This window comes from Hermetia illucens, chromosome 3, assembly GCF_905115235.1.
Source record: "Hermetia illucens chromosome 3, iHerIll2.2.curated.20191125, whole genome shotgun sequence".
NCBI classification, from domain to species: domain Eukaryota; kingdom Metazoa; phylum Arthropoda; class Insecta; order Diptera; family Stratiomyidae; genus Hermetia; species Hermetia illucens.
In genome coordinates this window covers 158,288,527-158,310,255 of record NC_051851.1, presented here as the reverse complement: position 1 = coordinate 158,310,255, position 21,729 = coordinate 158,288,527, and the positions used below count along the sequence as shown (strand labels likewise).

At 44.2% G+C, this 21,729-nt stretch overlaps 1 protein-coding gene across 1 annotated transcript in view; it reads left to right on the top strand.

Annotated features, from left to right (window-relative positions):
- Positions 1-21,729, top strand: part of LOC119653070 (roundabout homolog 2) — a 245,393-nt gene that overhangs the window by 161,167 nt on the left and 62,497 nt on the right. The gene's annotated exons all lie outside the window — the stretch shown is intronic.

Genomic DNA, 21,729 nt, shown 5'->3' with positions numbered 1-21,729 from the left:
GAGTGACAGGATACCCATCTACCGAGGCTTAGTACAAACGGTGCCAAACTTTTACTCGAAGGCCATCGTCCTATGACTCGTAAATATTCATGCTGACATATATGAGTAATTTCACTACACTTTAGATATTATGAGGCATGTCCAAATGTATCACCAATTTACCCAGGCCCACAGATGCCAGTTAAGGATGAGGCCATGCCTGGTAATGACCGAGGTCTGAGGAGGTAATAAGTAGTTGAATCATCGTGACTTTTCCCTGTTCGGTAGTGTTATTTGGCTCGCATGACGTTCTAAACACGGTATTCCTTTTAGTTCACACAATCTCTATCATGCTGCCAACTTGATGGGCGTCGAGGCAAGGGTCAATTTTGCGGATCTGTAACTAATTGCGGGCGCATTTACACGGTCGGTTTTGGTCAGTTTTCACATGATATATAGCTCTCTCTCCAAGGTAAATAAATGTTCACTTCATCATCGTCATCATCATCATCATCAAAGGCGCAACAACCGGTATCCGGTCTAGGCATGCCTTAATAAGGAACTCCAGACATCCCGGTTTTGCGCCGAGGACCACCAATTCGATATCCCTAAAAGTTGCCTGGCGTCCTGACCTACGCCCTCGCACCATCGGTCTGCCTCGTCTTCTTTTTCTACCAAAGATACTGCCCTTATAGACTTTTTGGGGGGGGGGGGGGTCATCCTCAACCATACGGATAAACTGACCCGCCCACCGTAACCTATGGAGCCGCATTTTATCCACAACCGGACGGTCATGGTATCGCTTATAGATTTCGTCACTGTGTAGGCTATGGAATCGTCCATCCTCATGTAGGGGGCCGAAAATTCTTCAGAGGATTCTTCTCTCGAACGCGGCCAAGAGTTCGGAATTTTTCTTGCTAAGAACCCAAGTTTCCGAGGAATACATGAGGACCCGCAAGATCATAGTCTTCTACAGTAAGAGCTTTGACCCTATGGTGAAACGTTTCGAGCAGAACGTGCACCGATTTCATCCTCGTAGCTGTTATCGGTTGTGATTTTTGACCCTTGATAGGAGAAATTGTCAACGGTTTCAAAGTTGTATTCTCCTATCTTTATTCTTCCCGTTTGACCAGTCCGGTTGGATGTTGTTAGTTGGATGGTTTTCGGTGCTGACGTTGCCACCATATATTTTCTCTTGCCTTCATTGATGTACAGTCCACGATCTCGCGCCTGCTCGATCTGGAGTACGTCTCGGGTGGTTCTTCCTATGATGTCGATATCGTCAGCATAGGCCAGCGGTTGGGTGGACTTGAAGAGGATCGTACCTCTTGCACTTACTTCAGCATCACGGATCACTTTCTCGAGGGCCAGGTTAAAGAGGATGCATGATAGGGCATCCCCTTGTCGTAGACCGTTGTTGATATCGAATGGTCTTGAGAGTGATCCTCCTGCTTTTATCTGGCCTCGCACATTGGTCAGGGTCAGCCGAGTGATTCTTATTAATTTCGTCGAGATACCGAATTCTCTCATGGCCGTGTACAGTTTTACCCCGGCTCTTCTATCATAGGCGGCTTTAAAGTCGATGAACAGATGGTACAACTGTTGTCCATATTCCGACAGTTTTTCCATGGCTTGCCGCAGAGAGAAAATCTGATCAGTTGCTGATTTGCCTGGAGTGAAGCCTCTTTGGTGTGTGCCAATGATGTTCTGGGCGTATGGGGCTATCCGGCCTAGCAAGATAGCGGAGAATATCTTATAGATGGTACTCAGGAACGTGATACCTCTATAATTGCTATACTGTGTGATATCTCCCTTTTAATGTATGAGACAGATAATGTCTCGTTGCCAATCGTCAGGCATTGATTCGCTGTCCCATACCTTAAGCACAAGTTGATGAACCACTTGGTGTAACTGGTCGCCTCCATATTTAACCAATTCAGCTGTAATTCCATCGGCTCCTGCCGACTTATGATTTTTTAGCCGGTGAATTGCACGGACTGTTTCTCCTAAACTTGGTGGTGGAAGTGTTTGTCCTTCGTCTTCAGTTGGCGGGACCTCCAACTCGCCGATGTTCTGGTTGTTCAGTAGCTCATCAAAGTACTCAACCCATCGCTCTAATATGCCCATTCCGTCGGAAATCAGATTTCCCTCTTTGTCTCGGCAGGATGAGCATCGAGGTGTATAAGGCTTCATCCTGCTGACTTGTTGGTAAAACTTGCGCGCCTGGTGCGGTTGCTCCCTGTACTTTTCTAGTTCACAGATTTGTTGGTTCTTCCAGGCTTCCTTTTTCCGTCTGTGAAGTCGCTTCTCCGCTCGACGGAGTTCGTGATAAGTCTCTGCGCGTGCCCGCGTTCTTTGAGAGTACAACATTACTCGGTATGCGGCATTCTTCCGTTCCGTTGCTAGCTTACATTCATCGTCAAACCAGCCGTTCCGACTCCTTTTGCGGCTGGGGCCAAGTATGTTTGTGGCCGTATACATGATAACGTTCTTCAGGTGATTGTGATGATCATTTGTTGATGCTTCATCTCCAGGTCCTCTGTTGACTACGGTTATTGCGGCATCCATTTCCCTCTTATAGGTGTCGCGGAGGACTGTGTTGTGGATGGTTTCAGTGTTAACTCTCACCTGATTGTCAGAGGGGACTCTAGGTGGTATTGTTATTCGAGCTCGGAGTGCCATGCCAACGAGATAATGATCCCAGTCTATATTGGCCCCCCTATATATTCTGTCATTCATCAAGGCTGAGAGGTGGCGGCGTTCAATCAACACGTGGTCGGTTTGGTTGAAAGTGGTCCCGTCTGGAGAGGCCCACGTATGTTTGTGGACCGCTTTCCGCGCAAACCAGGTACTTCCAACAACCATTTCGTGTGACCCTGCTAATTAAATAATCGGCAGTCCGTTATCGTTTGTTTTTTCGTGTAAGCTATGGGAGCCAACGTATCGCCCGAATACGGGCTCCTTCTCTACTTGGCTGTTAAAATCCCGAAGTATGATTTTGATATCATATCTGGGACAGGCTTCGAGGGTTCGTTCTACTGCCTCGTAGAAGGTATCCTTCTCCGACTGTGCAGTCTCCTCTGTAGGGGCGTGAACGAGGCTTATATTTCTAAACTTGCCTCGCAAGCGCAGAGTGCATAGCCGTTCGCTTATGTTTTCAAAGCCGATAACAGCAGGTTTCATTTTTTGGCTGACTAAGAAACCTACTCCGAGCACATGATTTACTGGATGACCGCTATAATATATGGTTTAGCGGCTCTTCTCCAGGAAACCGGTCCCTGTCCATTGATATATCAGCCCTATATTGGGAGAGGGTATCGGCTAGCTACTCATCAGCTTTATTTCTGCACAGGGAGCGCACGTTCCATGAGAAAATGCGCAAATCGTTAATCCGTTGTCGTTGCCGGATTCGTCGTTGTAAAGTCCATCCTGTCCGAGGCTCCTTTCGTGGCTTCGTAACATTGGTTTTCCGTGTAGGGTTGTCAGCCCTACCCAACCCCCAACCTGGAGGACCAGTTGGTACAATTTGTCCCGTTTTTAGGCGCGGGAGACTCGCCTTCATCCTTCTCTGTCTGCAGCTTTTCGTTACGAAAGAGCTCCCAGCGGTCACCACGTGGAGGTGGAGATAGGGTTAGATAGTAGAGCTGTTGGTGTTGGTTCAGCAGGCATTTCCCAGGTTCTATGCTCCATCGTGGGTACCAATCCACGTTTCGCCCTGGGACCTATACTACCCTTTGACTTTGTTTTCAAATGCCCCTCCAATTTACACAGGTCGAAAAAGGCTAGTTAAGGTGGGACCTGTACCTGATTATGACGTGACTTTTCCCGGTCCGGTAATGTTGTTGGGCATGCATGAAATTATACCAATATCCATCTTATTCCCAATTTGATGGGCGCCGAGGCAAGGGGCAAACTGCAAGCGCACTTACAACGTCGGTTTCTGTCAGTTTTCACAATAGATTAATAAAAGTCAACTTCAAGTGGTTTTTAGGCATTCCCATGCATCCACGCTCCAAGGAATGACTATAAATTTTATTTCTTCATAAATTCGTGTAATATGTAAAAACAATAGGCCAAGACCTAGAGAATTTCTCTTAGACACGAAACTCTTCTGGAGAATAAAGTCTGTTCAGAGTAATTTCTCACAATTCTGATCTTAGAGTCAGACCCAGGTCGAGATGGAAGATGCAAGTGGGTATTCTTTTATTATACTTTATTGCACATTACATTTGTGGTCATCCCTATCTCCCTGGCAGCCTCGGGATCCAGGGGTGAGACCCCTCGGGAGCAAGTTCTTCAGTGTCTTCAGCGTGAATCTCTTTCCGGCCTGCACGATGTTTCGCCTCCTACTGCTTTGTCGCTGCTTCAGCTTGCAAAGATCTCGCCCGGAGCAGGTGTTACATGCGTCCCTTCAGGCACTGTCACATCCTTCAGCTTCCTCTGGGTCGCCGCTTTTTGTTCCCAGTGTGGTCCGTCCAAGCACGTTGTTGGACTGTGACCGGCAGGTACTTATTCGATTGCGGATGACTTCGACTAGATAAGTGTCGACCCTGGTCTTGAATATGTTGACAACTGCCTTAAATATAAGCATCTATATTCTGCCTGACAGCAAGGAAGCCTTAAAAACTTTTGCACCACTTCAAGCGGGATCCAGTTTTTGTGGTAATTTGACATAGACATTTGTAGGGCCAGAATCTCCATTTGAAATTAAATCGCTAACAGTTATGATTCTCCGCCAGTTATTCTGAATCATGCTTTTCAGAACAGGTAATCTATTCAACCAGAGAAGTGAGAAGTGAGCCCTATTGTAAAACGATTTTTGACAAGGGGCGTTCATTAAGTGCTCAAAGGTTGTTTTTTGTAATTATCGATTTTCACTAGATAGCTATCAAAGTCGCAGTTATATCCTCCACAAATTTCCTGAGCACTTGTCCTTCAGACTCCAGCAATAATACTTCTCTGTCCCTAGATTGAAGTTACCCCTCTAAAATCATGTCATTGTCACTCAAATTGGTACTTGCTTATTTAGTTCTCTTGAAATACTTAAACAGCAGTAAGTGTATGACTTGCCGTTTCGTCCAAGGTAGAGGTAACCCATCAGATGCTGCTTCACCTCTGCCCTGGGAGCAGCGTCGGCCGAAGCTAAACTAAAATTTTGTTTAAGAATCGAGGGATTCCTAAATCTGCCATCCACTTAATGGCGGGCCGAACCAGTTGAAAAGCTACTACTTGGTTGTGGTCCACGGAACCATCATCTTTGGGCAAGTGCCCAAGTCGCAAAATATATGGCTCGCGGTTTCGACCAGGGTAGAGGCAACTCATCAGAAGCTGCCTCACCTCTGCCATGGGAGCAGCGTGACCGAAATTTTATAAGGCGGTTTTGTGTTTATTATAATTCATGCACATGTAGTATTTTTGAATTATTGTAAGGGAGCAAATACCACCTTGTAACCACTTCTGTCACGTTGTTCCCAGTGCAGATGTGAGGCAGCGTCTGAAGAGTTGCCTCTACCAAGGATGAAACCGCAAGTCATATATTTTTGCAACTTGGGTGCTTGCCCAAGGATGGGGGTTCCGTGGAGCACAACCGAGAAAGCATGTTGCTTCCCAGCTGGTCCGTTCCACCATTAAGTGGGTCGCGAATTTAGGAATCCCACGATTCTTAAACAAAATTTTAGAAGTAAGTGGCCCTAATCGTATGTCCTTAAAAATGGTCTTACTTATTAATCTGCATATGTTGATTATCTGTTGGTGTAGAAATCATGGGATTCTCAATGCAGTTAAAGGCAGCTCTTGAAAGTTCATACTGTGTTGGTAGTACGAGGTCTAACTTCAAAAGCGTGATAAGAAAACTTAGTTTGCTTCCTCTTTTGTTTCATCTCGTTCAGTATCGCGATCGGATTATTTTGACAGACCCTTTTTTCGGTCATAAACTTGATTCAGATGAAATTATGATCACCATCTACTATACCGGGAGGGATAACTACAAATTATTCTACGTGCAAGCCAAGCTACTGGAGGAATTTTGGGGTGGGTTGCCCAACCAAGGCAGAGTGGAAGATCCGTGGTAGCACAGTATTCTTCCCCGACTGATTAAAGATAATCTGTGAAGTCGGTGTGGGAGTTTGCTTGTACAGTCGCAAATTTACGCGATTCATCGGTGTATTCCTGCAGTCATGATTTGAACTCCAAGCGTAACTTAGTCAGTCCGTCTGCCAAGCCGCCATTAAGGTAATGTAGTCAGTGCGACATCGTGCTGTTTGGTGAAGTTATCCAGAGGCACAGAGTAAATTGTGCGTCACGCTCAAAGTTATTCTTTTCTGAGTTCTCATCCAAAGGATAATGAGAATGAGCGGGATGGTGGGCTAGCCAGGTGGGGCTCTGTTCTTAACAGTCCCCGGTTTTGTGCAGTCTTTGACCACTGGCGACTGTGAAGCTTTGAATCTACTCTGCAACTTAACAGTTACTGACTTCAGATGGTGGAGGCTATAATGGGAGCACGAGAACCTTTGCGTCAGACGGATGTAAATTCTTACAGGATTACGGCAATTTTCACCGGTGACTGGTCTTCTTCACTTGCTTTGTGATTGGCTGCAGACACTAGGTGAACGATTTTTGGGGACCTCCAAGAGATATCCGGAGTAAAGGCTACGGGTTAGTTTTGAAGACCTTTCTCGTATTAGTAATGGTTTTTGGAGTTTGTGCCATTAGAACGATGCGCCACGACGCTAACTACTTCCTTGATGTCGGTTAACGAAACCTCTTTTTTATACAGTTTGAGTCGTAGATCGAGCGTTTATGTCAGACCCTAAGAAACATCATCATCATAGAGTATGTGTCATACGTTGGGCGTCTCGCGCGGTAGGGACCATGACAAGAGTAAAGACGGGTGGAGAGATCTTTAAATACCGACAACACTTACTTACTTTACTCTTCGGATCACGTTAGAGCAACGTAAACCACTAAACGAGTTCTTCTTCTTTACACCCTTTCTCCAGTGTCATCCGTTACTGGTACGAAGGAAATTCACTCGTCGGCTATCCTGGAAAAGTGGTTCGATTATATGGCAAAACTCGCAATGAAGTTGTCAGCCTTTCTTAATCTATCCACTGGCTTCTCTATAGCCACCTTATTCTTTTGATTATCACTCTTATGGGCATCTAACCCATATGGAAAAGGAATTATAACTGAGTAACAGACGTTGCCACCTTTCATATGCAACTTTAGTACAGCACAGAGAGAACATTGGCGTAGAACAGTCCCAATATTTTGCTGTTGAGATAATTGCACTTTCAGATTTAAAATAAGGCAGCAAAGGTAGACCCAGCGTCGCAACTACAACGGCCAACATCCAGTTCGTTGTGGCCGTGGGCAGAAACCAGGCTTTTTAGATATATAATCTGATCAACACCTCAACACCGATTCTCTGCCGCCCATTCATGCAAACAGGGAGAGTGCGATAACCCGATAGATTGAGAGCCTTGTTTTGTTGGTGTTTATCTTCAGTCCGAATTTAGTTGCCTCTCTTTCCAAATCCGGAGCCATTTGGGCAAGGTCGTTGACTCGGTTAGAGAGCAGACGGATGTCACCAGCGAAGTTGAGTGCTTAAGAAAAGCTAACGTGGCCCATTGAATCGCAAAATGTCTCTCAGACAAGGTAGCATGAAGAACATTACCGAAAATGAAAAAAAAAATAAAAACGAAGACAAGATACAATCCTGATGGATTGATTCCGCTCTTAATTTCAAGTTTTCCGATGCATGACATTTTACCCTATAATAGGTCACCCTGATAATAGCTGTTTCGTTCCCGGAACGCCTTTCCTACGAAGAGCACAGATTCCAGATACATTCCCTGCTTACACTAGCGAAAGCAACCTCGAATTTGATGAAGAGCAGATGAAGCGGCTATCTAAACTCCATACATTGCTCCACAATGATCCGAAGGTTATTATTGTGGCCGGTACGGAAATACGAGTCCTGGAAGGGAATTCTCCTGTTTTTCTCCACCAGGCCCTTGTGGCGTTCCTTGATGCGTTTCAGGATGGTTTTAGTTAATATTCACGACAGCAGCAAGCACGCAAATACCTTGCCAGTTGTCGCAAACTAAACGGGTGATTGCGAAAAGATCATGTCGATCAACCCCTTTCTTCGCTTATTAGGAAAGATCTTAGATTAGGATGAATAAAAGTAATACAAAAACAGGTTTCTGGTTAACTGCAATATCATCTACAAAAGGTGGAACTTCATCAGATCGTAAACGGTTGCAAATCGTGGTGAAGTGCTTTTTCCACCTTTTAAGCTGCTTGCTCAACATGTCTTACAAGACCATCGAAAGACGTCATTATAGTGTGAAATACGGTAGAGATATCGCCTCAATTCGTGGCAGCTTTCGCTTCCCTCACCAATTCAATGGTATTGCCGCACTCCTCATATTGTGTAACGATAATGGAGCTCCACTGCGATGAACTTATCTTTGCCCGTAGCTGTCAAAAGACCCTCAACTCCTTAAGTACATCGATTCGCTTTCACATTTACTACCAGGTCTGTGATGTCCTTTTGGGACGTGGCCGATAACTCCATCCGTACCAAAGGCAAAGACGCTCTTGTCCCTGAGTTGCTAAGAATTTGTTCCGTTTGTGCGTCAAAAAAGTTTTCCAGCTATGGATAATAGCCGGATCGCTGAGATTGTCCGGCTTAAAATCGGGGCCTGATTTTTTGTTCTCCTACGAGCATCATCAGATCTCTCCTTTGAGGCCGATGTGAGCACCTCTCTCACTTCGAATATCCAAAGGATAACGCGTAAATCTAGTGTGGATCGGTATACGGCCGATTTGATTAAATGTTCGTTGTCATTCGGAATGCAACTTGTGGCAGGCCCTGTATTCGAATGGCATGGCTTCCAATGAATAGTTGCAAATGTCTAGAAACTCGACTTGATAATAAAATAACCTATCACCATCGCCACGATACCTTTAGAGAGCCTCTCCTGAATTGCCTATAGTTTGAGAATTCTCATCCAAGCTGGAGAAAACGAGCATTCTCGAGGACTCCAATACCATTGTCAAGGAGTATGTGTCTGTAGTTCGAACAAATCAAAAACCGAACGCCATTTGGGTGACAAGAAAGTTCCGAAGTTAATGCTGGCTCCCTAGTCTCAGTCTCTTTCCCTTTTAAATTTTATCTCGTTCAAAAGCGGGTCGATGGATTGGGTTGCAAGCCTCCTCTGAAATCACCTTTAGCTTATCAAATGATCAATCAATGCTTCAATTGGTTTTTGGACTGTTTCCTATTGACTTGGGTGGGCGTGGAGGTGGCACCATCGGAAATATCCCTCTCGCTGTTTTCTTGCGGTGGGTACAACGCCTTATTGACTGCGAAACTTCAGTTACGCCTACCGCAATTATCACGGAGGGGGCAGCCTGCACTCGGAATTATAGCCGTGAACAGGGCAACTGCGTGGGAATTTTTGATCGCTACCGTTCTGATTGTGCCTACTTCTTAAGGATCAGTAGTCAGAAACTCTGTTTTAGTCAGATGTCATGGTAGACCACGTAGAAACAGCCATGAATCCACTTTTGGATGCGTTGGTCGCATCGTAGGGGTAATACATTATTCATACAGGAAAGTGTGCAAATTACTGGTTCTTGAATGCTCAACATGATATTGTTCATGACAAGGACGAATAGGAGTTGACATCCTTAAAGAACACCAGCAGAATCAGATCACGGTAGGGCAATCACAATTAGCCAGGGGATTGGGTTTTAGCTTTTCGCTTCCAAGCGCCCAGTTCCAAATTTTGTACCCCGTAATGTTTTTCCTTCTTCAATTTGGAAACTGTCACTCCTAAAGCAAGTTTTTAGTTCTGCTGTAGAATTTGGTAACACCGTGGACTATTTTCTGAATCATGTGTTTAGCTTCATTTATCTTCACCCCTTTTGTTTACTTGTTCAGGGAATCACGACCATTCAGTTAGCAGATGTAGAGTGCATTCCTCACGTCTTTCCAGTTCTCGTTTCATAGGCAGGACAGCTAAAAATGGCCGAGGCGTGCTGGTCATCACGTGGCTCGATTCTTTCAACGGCGTATAGGAAACTTAAAGAGATAACAATGCTGACATCCTGTTGACTGCATTTACTGCAAGAGAAAAATAGTTTATACCCGTTTTTTTTTTGAGGATTCACAACCTGACGCAATTCTTAGCGCACCATTGAGGTTTCCGGAAAAGCGCAGATGTTAATGCTTTTCTTTCAAAGCATCCTAGTAAGTTTGCTTTGATGTTCGTATTCTTTTGCATCTAGTTTAGTTTTATTGGAGAGAGTACCAGTGGCTTATGGATTTGTAGGATCAGAACTAATTTAGTCACATTTTGAAGCCATTCTTGTGTCAAGAACCCTTTCTCATTTCTCAGCAATGCGCGTCTCACTATAACGTGCCAACTAGGCTCTAACATTTTCTGCAACATGTCTTTTTATATTGTCATCCCTGTTAACGATATTCAGTGCATTTTCATGACCGAATAATTCTGGACTTGGCAGCTTAGAGATCAGGTAAAATTTTGCATGGTCTTCTTATACTTTTTTTATCTCTCCGTCAACTCAGAAAATGTTGCTGGGCATATTACTTCAAACCCATCTCATTTATCTGGGCTTAACACATGTAAGGTATATAAAGTCTCAGTGAAGTTATTAGGTCCAATATAGAACTCCACGAGCTAGTCTTCAGTCATCAGTAATCCTTAATACTAGAGAAGTGATTTCTTCTGCCTTATCTGGATGACCTAGAGTTTAATGACGTCCTTCTTCAAAGAACTTCAATATGTGGATGACATCTAGGGTTTCCTACTGAGTAGAGTCCCTTACATTTGAAAAAATGGCAAGAAAAGTTCAATTTTTTATAAAACTTCTACAACATTGTATTCCTCTCATGTGCATTACTAGATGGATCATTGATGCCATCGAGTGGTTTATTTCGGCTAAGGATGTCCCGGACCTCTGTGCGGCTTAATGCTCACGTCAAAAGCCAAGCGAACTTACATTGTCTTATTCTTTTCTAACTAGCTTCGTTCTGCTAATTGACAGTAGTCCTCTTTAAGAGTCCTTATCTACTTTCCAGCAATATTCAATTCCAGGTGGTCTTACCAGTCGCAACCACGAAGGATTGTTACAGGCGCTGGTTAATTCGATACAGCTGCGGCAAGATACTTGCAGGTTTACATTACTATACTATACAGTTGTGCTACTACCTTCATTTCCTTCGTTCTGTCCTGTCCTCGTTAGTCGTTTGAGTTGATAGTAACTGACTTCCGAAGGTCTTCTGAAATCCTGTTTCTACCTTTATTACAATGAGAGCTTAAGATTACCATTCTTTCAAAAGTTCGAAGCACTTCCTTTCCTTTGAAGTACAATACGCATTGAAGCAATGACTCAACCAATATTGAAGAATCCATGAATTTTCAAGTTCAACACCCGAAACAGTACTCAAAACTCCTTTTCCCCCATACGAAAATCAAAACCTCCTTCAAAATATTTCTTTTCCACTGTCACATTGTCGCCCCTGCTTCACATCACCATGTCACTGTCACGTCACACAAAGAAAAGATGGGATTCATACGAATGGGTAGAAGAAGCAATGAGACAGGTAAATCTTCTGACGACACCTTGACATTACAAACATCCTTGAGATACGAGGATACGTCTAGATATGTATCTGCACAATCACACGATTTTCGTCTTTAATGCTGTCTAAACTGTCTGTTGTCTATAATGGAGGTGGGGGATACCAGCAAGGATGCCTTACCACGGAGCATGAGGCAAGGAATCAGGCAATCACGATTAGACGAACTAGCGTAACGATACTTCGAGTGAATGTAATAAACAGGACGAGAGGACGAGGGCGTCAAGAGGCGCTGGGCTGGATATGTGTGTAATCACTCACAGGACGATCTAAATGGAACGTAGATGTCTCGTGTCTGAAAATAGCAATTTCTCATGTTAATGCGTGCAATTTACTAAAGCACACGTTTAACTGTCATGGTAGCGGCATTTTAGACGTTCTCAAACGCTGGGAAATTGTCTCCTTCATTCCGTTCGTTGTGTTCAAAGTCACTTTCAAGTGGGAAATTATTGAAGCCACAACAGCTTTAGTTGTTTGCTGTCTTCATATGTTTACTCTTATCTTAATGTTGGCATGTTCATCTTATCTCGTACTTGTTGTCTCGTTCAAGTACTAAATATAAAAGTAATTGCAAATTAGATAAATTGTTATGCTTTACACATTGACGTTGGGAGTTGTGGGAAATTTTTCAAAATGTTGCCACTTGACGCGTGGATGATCTGCTGTTTTTGACGGGAGAACTGGAGATGCTTCAGGGAATAAGAGAATTAAATAAATGAAATAAGCAAGAAAGGAGTAACTAAATTGTTGTTATCGGCTTAGGAACGAAGGGAATTCGCTTTGTGATAAGTCTTTGGGTCCCGGGCAGGATAATGCATTCTTAAGATAATTTCAGTTCCCATGAATGGTACAATGTGCAGAAACCATTCATCTCCGCAATGTCTGGAAAAACATTTCACTCGTTTCAATTAGTTCTGTCTTCCCTTCATTACTCACTTTATAATGAGTTGGTTGTCCTTGGTGGGTATAAGGATGTCAGGCTAGAAGTGTAGTTAGTAAATGTGAATTGGGTTTCTAAGAGAAGCTTTTTACTGTGGCTTCGTCGGTTTGGAGGTCGCGAGATAGCTCTCGGGATGCACTGTTTTGCGAGAGTGCATTCATGAAAACGATATGTATGTAAACTAACATTATTAATTAGAATGCATCTCAAGATAATTTTTCATAGAAAAAGGGATCAAATAATTGTACCTTCATCTCTTCGAAAGATCAAGCCCATTTCTGCAGACTCTTCTAACATATATTGTTCGTAGAAACTCGTATGGGGTAAAATAGGTATGGTCTGCAGACCATTGTGATCGATTTGTTGTAAGGCGTTGACTTTTATTCATCGAAATTCGTCGAGGAGTTTGTACCCTTCCTCACTGTTCTTGGTGAAGTTCCTTGGATTTATACTGATACGTGGCATCCCAATGAAATGCGTAGTCCAAAAGAAATAATGCCTCGGAACAGGTTGACTGGCCGGGCTTATTACACCAGCGGTAACGAGTTGATAATTTAGCGGCCTCAACATCAAGGACTCTAATGTCACACGTTCTGGACACAGTACGGACTGCTGTTGTGCTAATAGCCTCAGAGTATTATCTAATGCTAAAATTAAGTCAAACGCCAACTCAAACTGGCACACTTGTCACATCGGGGAGCGCCCTTCCTTGGCGAAGTTCAGAATCCCAACTGCCGTACACAACGTGGTCGGAATCCAAAACTGACGCACGGAGTACCCAGAACAACCTGAAAATTGGTACTTCTAGAAATCTCCTTCTTGTTCTTTCTCTTCAGCCTTTGTCCCGTTCATAAGCGGGATCGGCTCGTTACGATCGGTTTCGCCATTTGGTTCTATCAAAAGCCCGATCTGGATGCAACCACGAGTCCTCATCCAGCGTATCAAGCCACCTTTGTTTTGACCGGCCTTATGGTCGCCTACCATCGATTTCGATATTCAGACTAATATTGGCAAGTGAATTCTCGCTAGCGCCAATTACGTGACCGTACTACCGAAGACTCCTCTCTCGCAATTTTTCCACGATCGATGCAATCCCATATCGATCGCGGATATCCTCATTTCGAATGTGATCAAAACGTGTCACACCACTAACATACTCCATCATTCCGGAAAGACGCCGTTTGTCTTTTGTAGTCGGTCAACACTCAGAACCATAAAGAGCGACAAGGTGGACGATATTGCGGTAAATTTTAGATTTGAGACGCTCGTTGATACGCCGATCACAAAAAACACCAGTTGTGGAACGCCACTTCATCCAGGTTGCGTTTATGCGTGAAGCAATTTCATAACGCAGTTCTCCATTGGCTGATAAAACTGACCCGAGGTATTTAAATCGCTAAGTTCTGGGCAGGTCACTCCCGCTGACAGTGATGGTGCCTGTTTCATGGGGATCGTATTGGATGACGCGATCATTCTATGTTTCGACAAGTTGCTCGACATCATATTTGCTATTAGACGCTAGGAAAACATCATCTGCATAAAGCAAGTGTATAGGGTACTGGACGTTAAATGTCCCGTATGACAGTGTCCATACCAAGTACAAAGAGGAGTGCTGAGAGGGAGCTTCCTTGATGAACACTAACAGAGACACGAAGCGGTTTTAATCACCCGCCACACTTCGAACCTTACTTTTCGGATCGCAGTAGAGTAATCGAACCGAACGCACGACTTTTTCTGGCACTAAGTATTGTCATAGAGCATACCAGATGATTTCGTGTGGCACACGATCTTTCTTTAGATCCAGAAATGCAATGTAAAGAAAGGATTCTTCTCACGGTGTTTCTTCATGAGTAACCGCGCAGCGTGTATTGCGTCAGTAGTTCCGCAGTTCTTGAAAAGCCCGGCTTGATTTACGGTTATTTCAACGATTTTGCGAATACGGTTGCCAAAAGTGCGTTCAAAAATTTTCATGAGATGGAATAGCAACCGGAACTGACGTTAATTTGGACATTCAGTTGAACTACCTTGTGTGTGGTACTTTCTTGCCAGTCAGATGGACCTTCCTCGAAACCCAATTAAAGAATTACCTGAGTCACTTTTTTGGATCCCAGCTGTTCGCTTTCCAGAGCTCAGATGGGATTTCCTCAGGTCCTGTTGCTTTCCCCGGTTTCATTCGTTTTATTGCTTTCTCGACTGTAGGGACACTGACAGGAAGACCCTGGGTGTTTAATGTGAGTACCTGCCGTGTAGGCATAATCCCACGGTCCTCTTCGTACACGGGTTGATTTGGAGACCACAATCAGAGCCCCGCCATGACGGGCAGTTTATATTGAGTGCAAGCTCATTATTCATGCAAATGGATGCAACACCTACCTAAAACCTATGTCGCAACTAAGAGATACGGCATCCGAGTTGTACAGCGCAACCCCATGCTTGAGCCCCAAATAGCTCTGCCCGCAGTGTAGACATAACCACAACCACCATCAAAAGGGAGCCAACCGAAAATAACCGGGCAGAAAGCACATCCTCCAGGAAATCTCCTGGAACGTATGCTCTCAGAGGGTCATTTGGGTTCCAATGGTATCAGATAACCTCCGGTAAGACTTCCTGGCAAGAGCCACTTCAGATGAATCTCTTGTAGACTCGGGTCTGATTGCCTTCTCGAGTACGTGGGGACGGCACTTCCCAATGGCTTCACTGGAATTAAAGGACGCTGACAGGTGAAACTGCTCTAAATATCAGCAATGATTCTAGAAGTGGAGGATGAATAAATTCTTTGGTTGAAATCTGCTCTTCTCGCGCTTCTTTTCATGGTCCTTGATTTAAACAGTGTCATTCTAAAGCCAAGTATTTCCGTTGATGTACCGCTTATCTGCCTTGGTGGCCCAGAGGGTTGCAGAGGCTGCCTTATGCATCGGGTCTTTTATTTGGTTCCCGCGATCCTTCCACATTCGTAATAGTTGGTAATCGACGGCTTGGGCATTGTTACCAGCAAAATCATCGATCCATTGATCGGAAAATACCACACCACGCACCACTTGCACAGGAAGTAGGATCTTATCATAGTCTTTCCGGAAGTGACAATTCAATGTTTGGTTTACGCAATAGTCTAATCACAAACTATACCTTCATGAAAGTTAAGGTTGATCGTTCGCTGCGTCGTCGTCAATAGGTAGACAACTTGTATCTGGCTTTCGTCCGCCACATTCAAAAGTTTCAGAAGAATGAGTCTTCTGTTGTGCCTAGCATATCTGGCCATCTTACGGAATTGAAGGCATTTCTGATATCAAGTGTTATGAAGAGCGCTATCCTTCGAGATCGGCGGCTGTGTGTCTTGGCTCGATGTACCGCATCCACGACTTCCATAATAAGATCCATCGTGGACCTTCCTGTTCTGAACCCGAGCTGCTTCGGGGATAAGTACCCTGCAGCGCGACTGCTTCAGCGAGTCTACTTCTGAAGAGCACTTTACCGGGCGTGTCCCCTCTGGGACATGGAAGCCTCACATGCTGCCTTTATTATTCATTACTGAATTTGTGGCAGTGTCAGTTGCAGGGCTAACTCAACCGGGAACGGGCTCCAGCGCGGATCTGCTTGGTACAAGAGCTTCGACGACCTTCTCGGTGTTCACTCTCGCGACATTCGATAGGCAGGGGAAGCGTCGGGTTGGTGCACGCCCGCAAGTAGCGTCAAACGCTTCGAACGCGATGTACTGGTCATTACTTGCCAAGAAGTCTTCCTGAATTCACCACCCGGCCACCGATGGTGTCAGAGATTTCAACACAAAGTGATGTCAGGTATGCTTCTTCCGTAGCCCGGGAGCCGAAAAGTTGGCGTAGGTCCGGTGTTTAAAACTACGAGCCCGGGTATCGTTTCCATTTCCAAAATCCATTTCCTTCTTAAGTCTGGCTGAGGCATGCCCCATTCAAGGGCCGTAGCATTAAAATCACCGCCTACCAGGATTTGCCCCTCCGTGCTCAAACCGGCGTCGTTCAGACCATCAAGCTGGCGCCGAAAGTCCGGCATCGTTTCATTCGATGGCAGCTAAACGCTAAAAAACGTTATCCGTTACACTAAATCCACACGAAGCCATTCCCTCGGTCTTGGGCAAGAACACAACGTCATCTCAAATGCAGATAGAAGCGGTACCCGATAAGCCGATATGTCATGAAGTCGTGTCCTTCTGCTGGTATTGTTCGCTGATTAACACTAGATCAGCATTTACCCCCACAGTGAACTGCGCGAGCAACTGGTGAGCGGTTGCACTCCGGTGCATGCAGTTCCGCCCTCAAGATTGAGCTCAGTCCCGAGCCCGCAGTGTGTGCGATACTCTCACCAGACGCGCCACGATCTCAGCAGATAATGCAATTTTCGCCTTCCTTACAAGTCTTTACTTGGTGACCTACCTAGCCGTATCTTCGGCATGCTGTCCTCCTGTAGGGTCCCTTGCAAGTTGCTAACGTGTGTCCATAGCCCGGAGACCTGTGGCGCTTGGTGGATTTTATTCGCATTCGTATCCTGCATACCACCCATCCAATTTTGATTTTCCCGTTACTAAGGAGCTTCCTCAGGAACTTCCACCACCTCGGTTTTTTTTTACTCTAGCATTTATGGAGGTGCTAGTCTCGCTTGCTAGATGTCTTTTATGGAAGACACATCTGCTCCGTTGCCTTTGGGTTTCCTCCTGTAGCGGATTTCACTAAGGACTTCTGCAAATATCTTGCCTTCCGTCGGATTAATGAGCAGAACCGACGGTCTAGTCCTTCTTCGTTTCCTTGTCTTTTCTGCTATTGGCTACTGGTTAGTAGCCTCCATTTCTTTGGACAGACGGGTCTCTGGCAGCGGCAGTCAGTTGTTTCCTTTGAACCTTTTTTGCCTTCTTTTTCGGGTCCTCGAATCAACTTTGATAAATTCTTCTTTAGCCACGTTGTCCTCATTCCACTTTTTCCACATTTCGCTTTGCAGTGGGCTATCTGCAGTCCGTTTGGCGCTTGCAGTGTTTTCAGCAGGGGTGTGACTATTTCTGTTTTCCAATCGTTTTCCGCTGTTCTCCACTTTCGCCTGTAGAAGGAGATGCGGTCCAGTAGTAGCTCCAGTTCCATCAGCCCGTTTTTTAAGCCTTTGTTGACATTACTCTGGTGGAACCTTGCCGACCGCGCAATTCCTGATAAGCCTTTCCTCTTCATCTCTAATTAAGGTGGTCGGCTGCACTTAGACTCTGTTCGTAGCCGAATGCACCACGGTATTGGATATTGGGCACTACAGGGTATTGGAGTTGCCGTCCCCGCAAAGTCAGTCGCACCACTTGGTAAGACTTCCTCTTTATTTGGGCGTCCCGGTGTCACATCGGGTATTTCAGCCCTTGCTGCCTCTTCCGCTGATCGCTGCGGTAAACAACGCTTTTTTGTGCTGCACCCAAACGTACTCAGCTCTTCTTCCTTCCCGGCTATTTCGTTGATCTTCTCTTCTAAATCTCTTGTAGTATTATTATAGACACCGCGGTGGTCAAGTTATCCACCACTTAGGCACTGCACTTGAAGGATATCGACAGCTGCTGTGTGTAAGACCGCTCCACATTGAGTAGTATTTAACGGCGCGGTTCCCAGAAATTCTGAAAAAACGTGTGTTTTCTTCACGGATCCTAGGGCTCAAAATACCTTTCATATCGATATCTGCGCAAATAAATAAACCGCATGAAAGCTCAACTTATGTTCATCGTGCTGAATTATGCAGGAATATAGCACAATACTACCAAGTTTGGTGCAAATCGCACTATTACTAACAAAGTTATAGACCAAATTTATCGCTTTTGTGCAATTTCAGTGAATTGTCTCACATAATATATGCATATACAGGGTGCCGCAGCATGACTTCCTTTTTTCAAAACTCAATAGAAACTATTGTATGCATCGGAAAATATTTACTTATTTTTTATAATGTAGGTACATGTCTAAAGTTTTTATTTACATTGTTTTGAAGATCAAATCTGTTAGGTGACGTCCCCCATTCTCCATACATTACGTAAACCGATTTCAGGCGTTTGTCATGACTCTTGTGAGCTTAGCAGATGTTATGTTGGCAATTTCTTCTTGGATGTTGGTCTTCAAATCTTGTAGGCTTCTTGGATGGTTCACATAAACACGGGATTTCAAAAAACCCCAAAGAAAAAAATCACAAGGGGACAGATCGGGAGAGCGTGCCGGCCATTCCAAATCGCCTCTAATTGCGACGTATCTGCTCTGGAAAGTGTTCCCTCAAAACAGCCATCGATACTCTTGAAGTGTGTGCTGTTGCACCGTCTTGTTGGAACCAAGTGTCCCCCAAATCCAAATTTTCTAACCGTGGGAAAAAAAAAATTCTGTAGCATGTTTACATACCGGTCCGAATTCACTGTCACTGTAACCTCATTTTCCTCAAAAAACCAGGGACCAATAATTCCAGCTGAGGAAATTGCACACCGCACTGTGACTTTGGGTGAATGCAAAGGCTTTTGATGCAATTCTCGAGGGTTGGTGTCAGCCCAGTAGTGCATGTTTTGTTTGTTAACCGACCCACACAAATGAAAATGGGCTTCATCGCTAAAAAAAACAATAGCACCCTCGGGAACGACATCAAGAAGAAGCTCACACGCGTTCATCCGAGAATTGAAGTCACGTTCTGAAAGTTCCTGCACTATCGCCATCTTATAGGGATGAAAATGAAGATCATCACGAAGAATTCTTCTTACAGAACGATCGGATAGTCCAAGGGTAGATGCGTGTATGCGCGCAGAACGCCGTGGCGATCGCAACATTGACGCTCTCACTGCTTCAATGTTCTCAGGTGATCTAACGGGCCGAGGGACTCCAGTTCTTCCTTTTGTCGCACTTGCAGTTTGTCTGAATGTAGTGACCCATGTAACAATTGATTTGCGGTCTGGGACGGGAGCCAACGGGGCTAAATTAAAGCGATTCCGAAATGCACGCTGTGTTGCAATAACCGAACATCCGCTTGAAAAGTAAACCTCAACGGCAAACGCACGCTCCTCACTATTCCAACGCATGATGGCGACTGAACCGTGTCGGGACAAAACTTTACAGTATCCCCTCTTGAACGAGATCACTAGCTCTCCGCTATGACATCAACTAACTGAGTGGCGTGCATTTTAAAAAAGTAAGTTATGCTGCCGCACCCTGTACATCACTAGATAGATAGAAAACTTTTCATACCTGAAACATCCGGCTTCAGGTTTTCCGACTTGTTATGTAAGCTCAATATATACTAAGCGTGTCCAGTCCTTTTTCATGCAACTATCCTTAATATCCTACGAAATATAGGAGCAGAATATAACGCAGTCACTTAAGTAAAATGAATAATGGAAGTGGGTTTTTTTCTCACCTCGTTAGATTCTTTTATAGATAATGCAAAAGTATTCAGTCATTCAGTTTTTCAGCAACATTTTGATATGCTCACCAAAGTACAAGCACAAACAAATGAGGAAAACTTCTACCACAGGACAACAAACAAGGGTCAAACTTCCTGTGCTGGCCCTTGAGTTTCCTTACCAAATGCATTGGAAAAAACGACACTGAAACACCACTTGAAAGAGAATTAGAGAAGAGAATCGGAAAAGTAACAAAACCCCACCACTTCAATCTCAATAAAAACTCCAACTGCAAATGCATCAAATAAAGAAAAAATTCGACCGGAAAAGTTTCCGATAAAAGTTTCCGTGAAGATAGTGCCCTGCCACTGGTTTTCCTCTCGATTCATGTGATTTTTCCTTCGTCTAGGAGATACGATGGGGTTGCCACGGGAGAGTAGGGGGAGGGGGGATGCTGCTGTAATAAGATTGCAACAACTTTTTCATGTCATGAAATGGACGTGCTGCTGAAGAGATAAACAAGAGCATAAAATTGTTTGTAAAGTGGACTTGGGAGAAATTGCTGCCGACACTCTCCAGCTGAATTTTGCATGGTTCCAGATGCATCCTTGTGCAGGCCAAGTGATGGCACGGTCAAGAGTACGACGAGGGATGCTTGTGGAGGTTAGCGAGCATGGATAAGCGCACTCTCTGGATTTCCAGTTAATTTTTTGCTCATTTGATTCTTTAAAGATGACCCGGTTTTCCATGGATTTGTTACTTGGAAGAAATGCTCCAAGGATTTTGGAGCCAACGTTCCGGGAACACGATGGATGTTAGTTAGACAATTCAATCACAGAGAAGCAAATAATTATTTCAGTAGAAGCAATCTGGATTTGTCTGATAAATGAGAGATGTTTTTCTGGGGGGTAGCTGCCTGAATAATGTGGGGTGAAATTGCATCGCTTTTTCAGTTCTAACTGCTTAGTTTGGAAGGAATCGTTTCCGTTGCTCAGCCAGTTTAAAAGCATAGAGTCTTCCGTGGGTGAAGGATTCCGGAATCAGGATGAATTTCGGCGGAATTTTACTCAGAACGTTTTCTAGGAGTCATGCTAATTAACACGCTGCACTGGTATAACTCTCCGTATTTAAAGTTTCTTTCGATTTTCCTGACAACTTCGTTTTAATATTAATAATCCACAGAGTATCTTCTTGCGAATTTGTCAGAGAATTCAATCCACACATAGTTCAAAGTGATTTCAATTTAATTATATTAAAAAGCCTTTAAATATCTCTACCAGTTAAAAGGCATTAGTATCGCACTCCAGAAATTCTGCGCTTCATAATTCGCCCACGATGCAACCAACAACACCCACTTTTCTCCAACATTATCTTTCCACTTTTCTTTGCTTCTATTCTACCCATAGCTAATTAGGAAAATTAGTTTTAAATGAAGAACGAAGAAAAATCCTTGGTTGAATGAGCTTTACACTGGAGGACTTCTTCTTGACTATAGCCAAGAAATTTTCCAAGAGTTAAGATAGCGACGATGAAAACTCATAAAGGTATCCGACGTGGCATGAAGTGAAAAGGAACCAAGAGAGAATCTTCCAGGAGTTTCAAGGTTTTTCTGCATTTTACTTTACATCCATTTTGCACAAAGGTTTTCAGTTTATGTCATTAAGAGATTTTGAGCTGCAGGAGGTTGTCTTAATGCGTTAATTTTTTCAGGATAATCGTGGCATTAGGGTGAGATTTTTTTTCTATTTTGAGTGAAAATTTTCATGTTGTTAG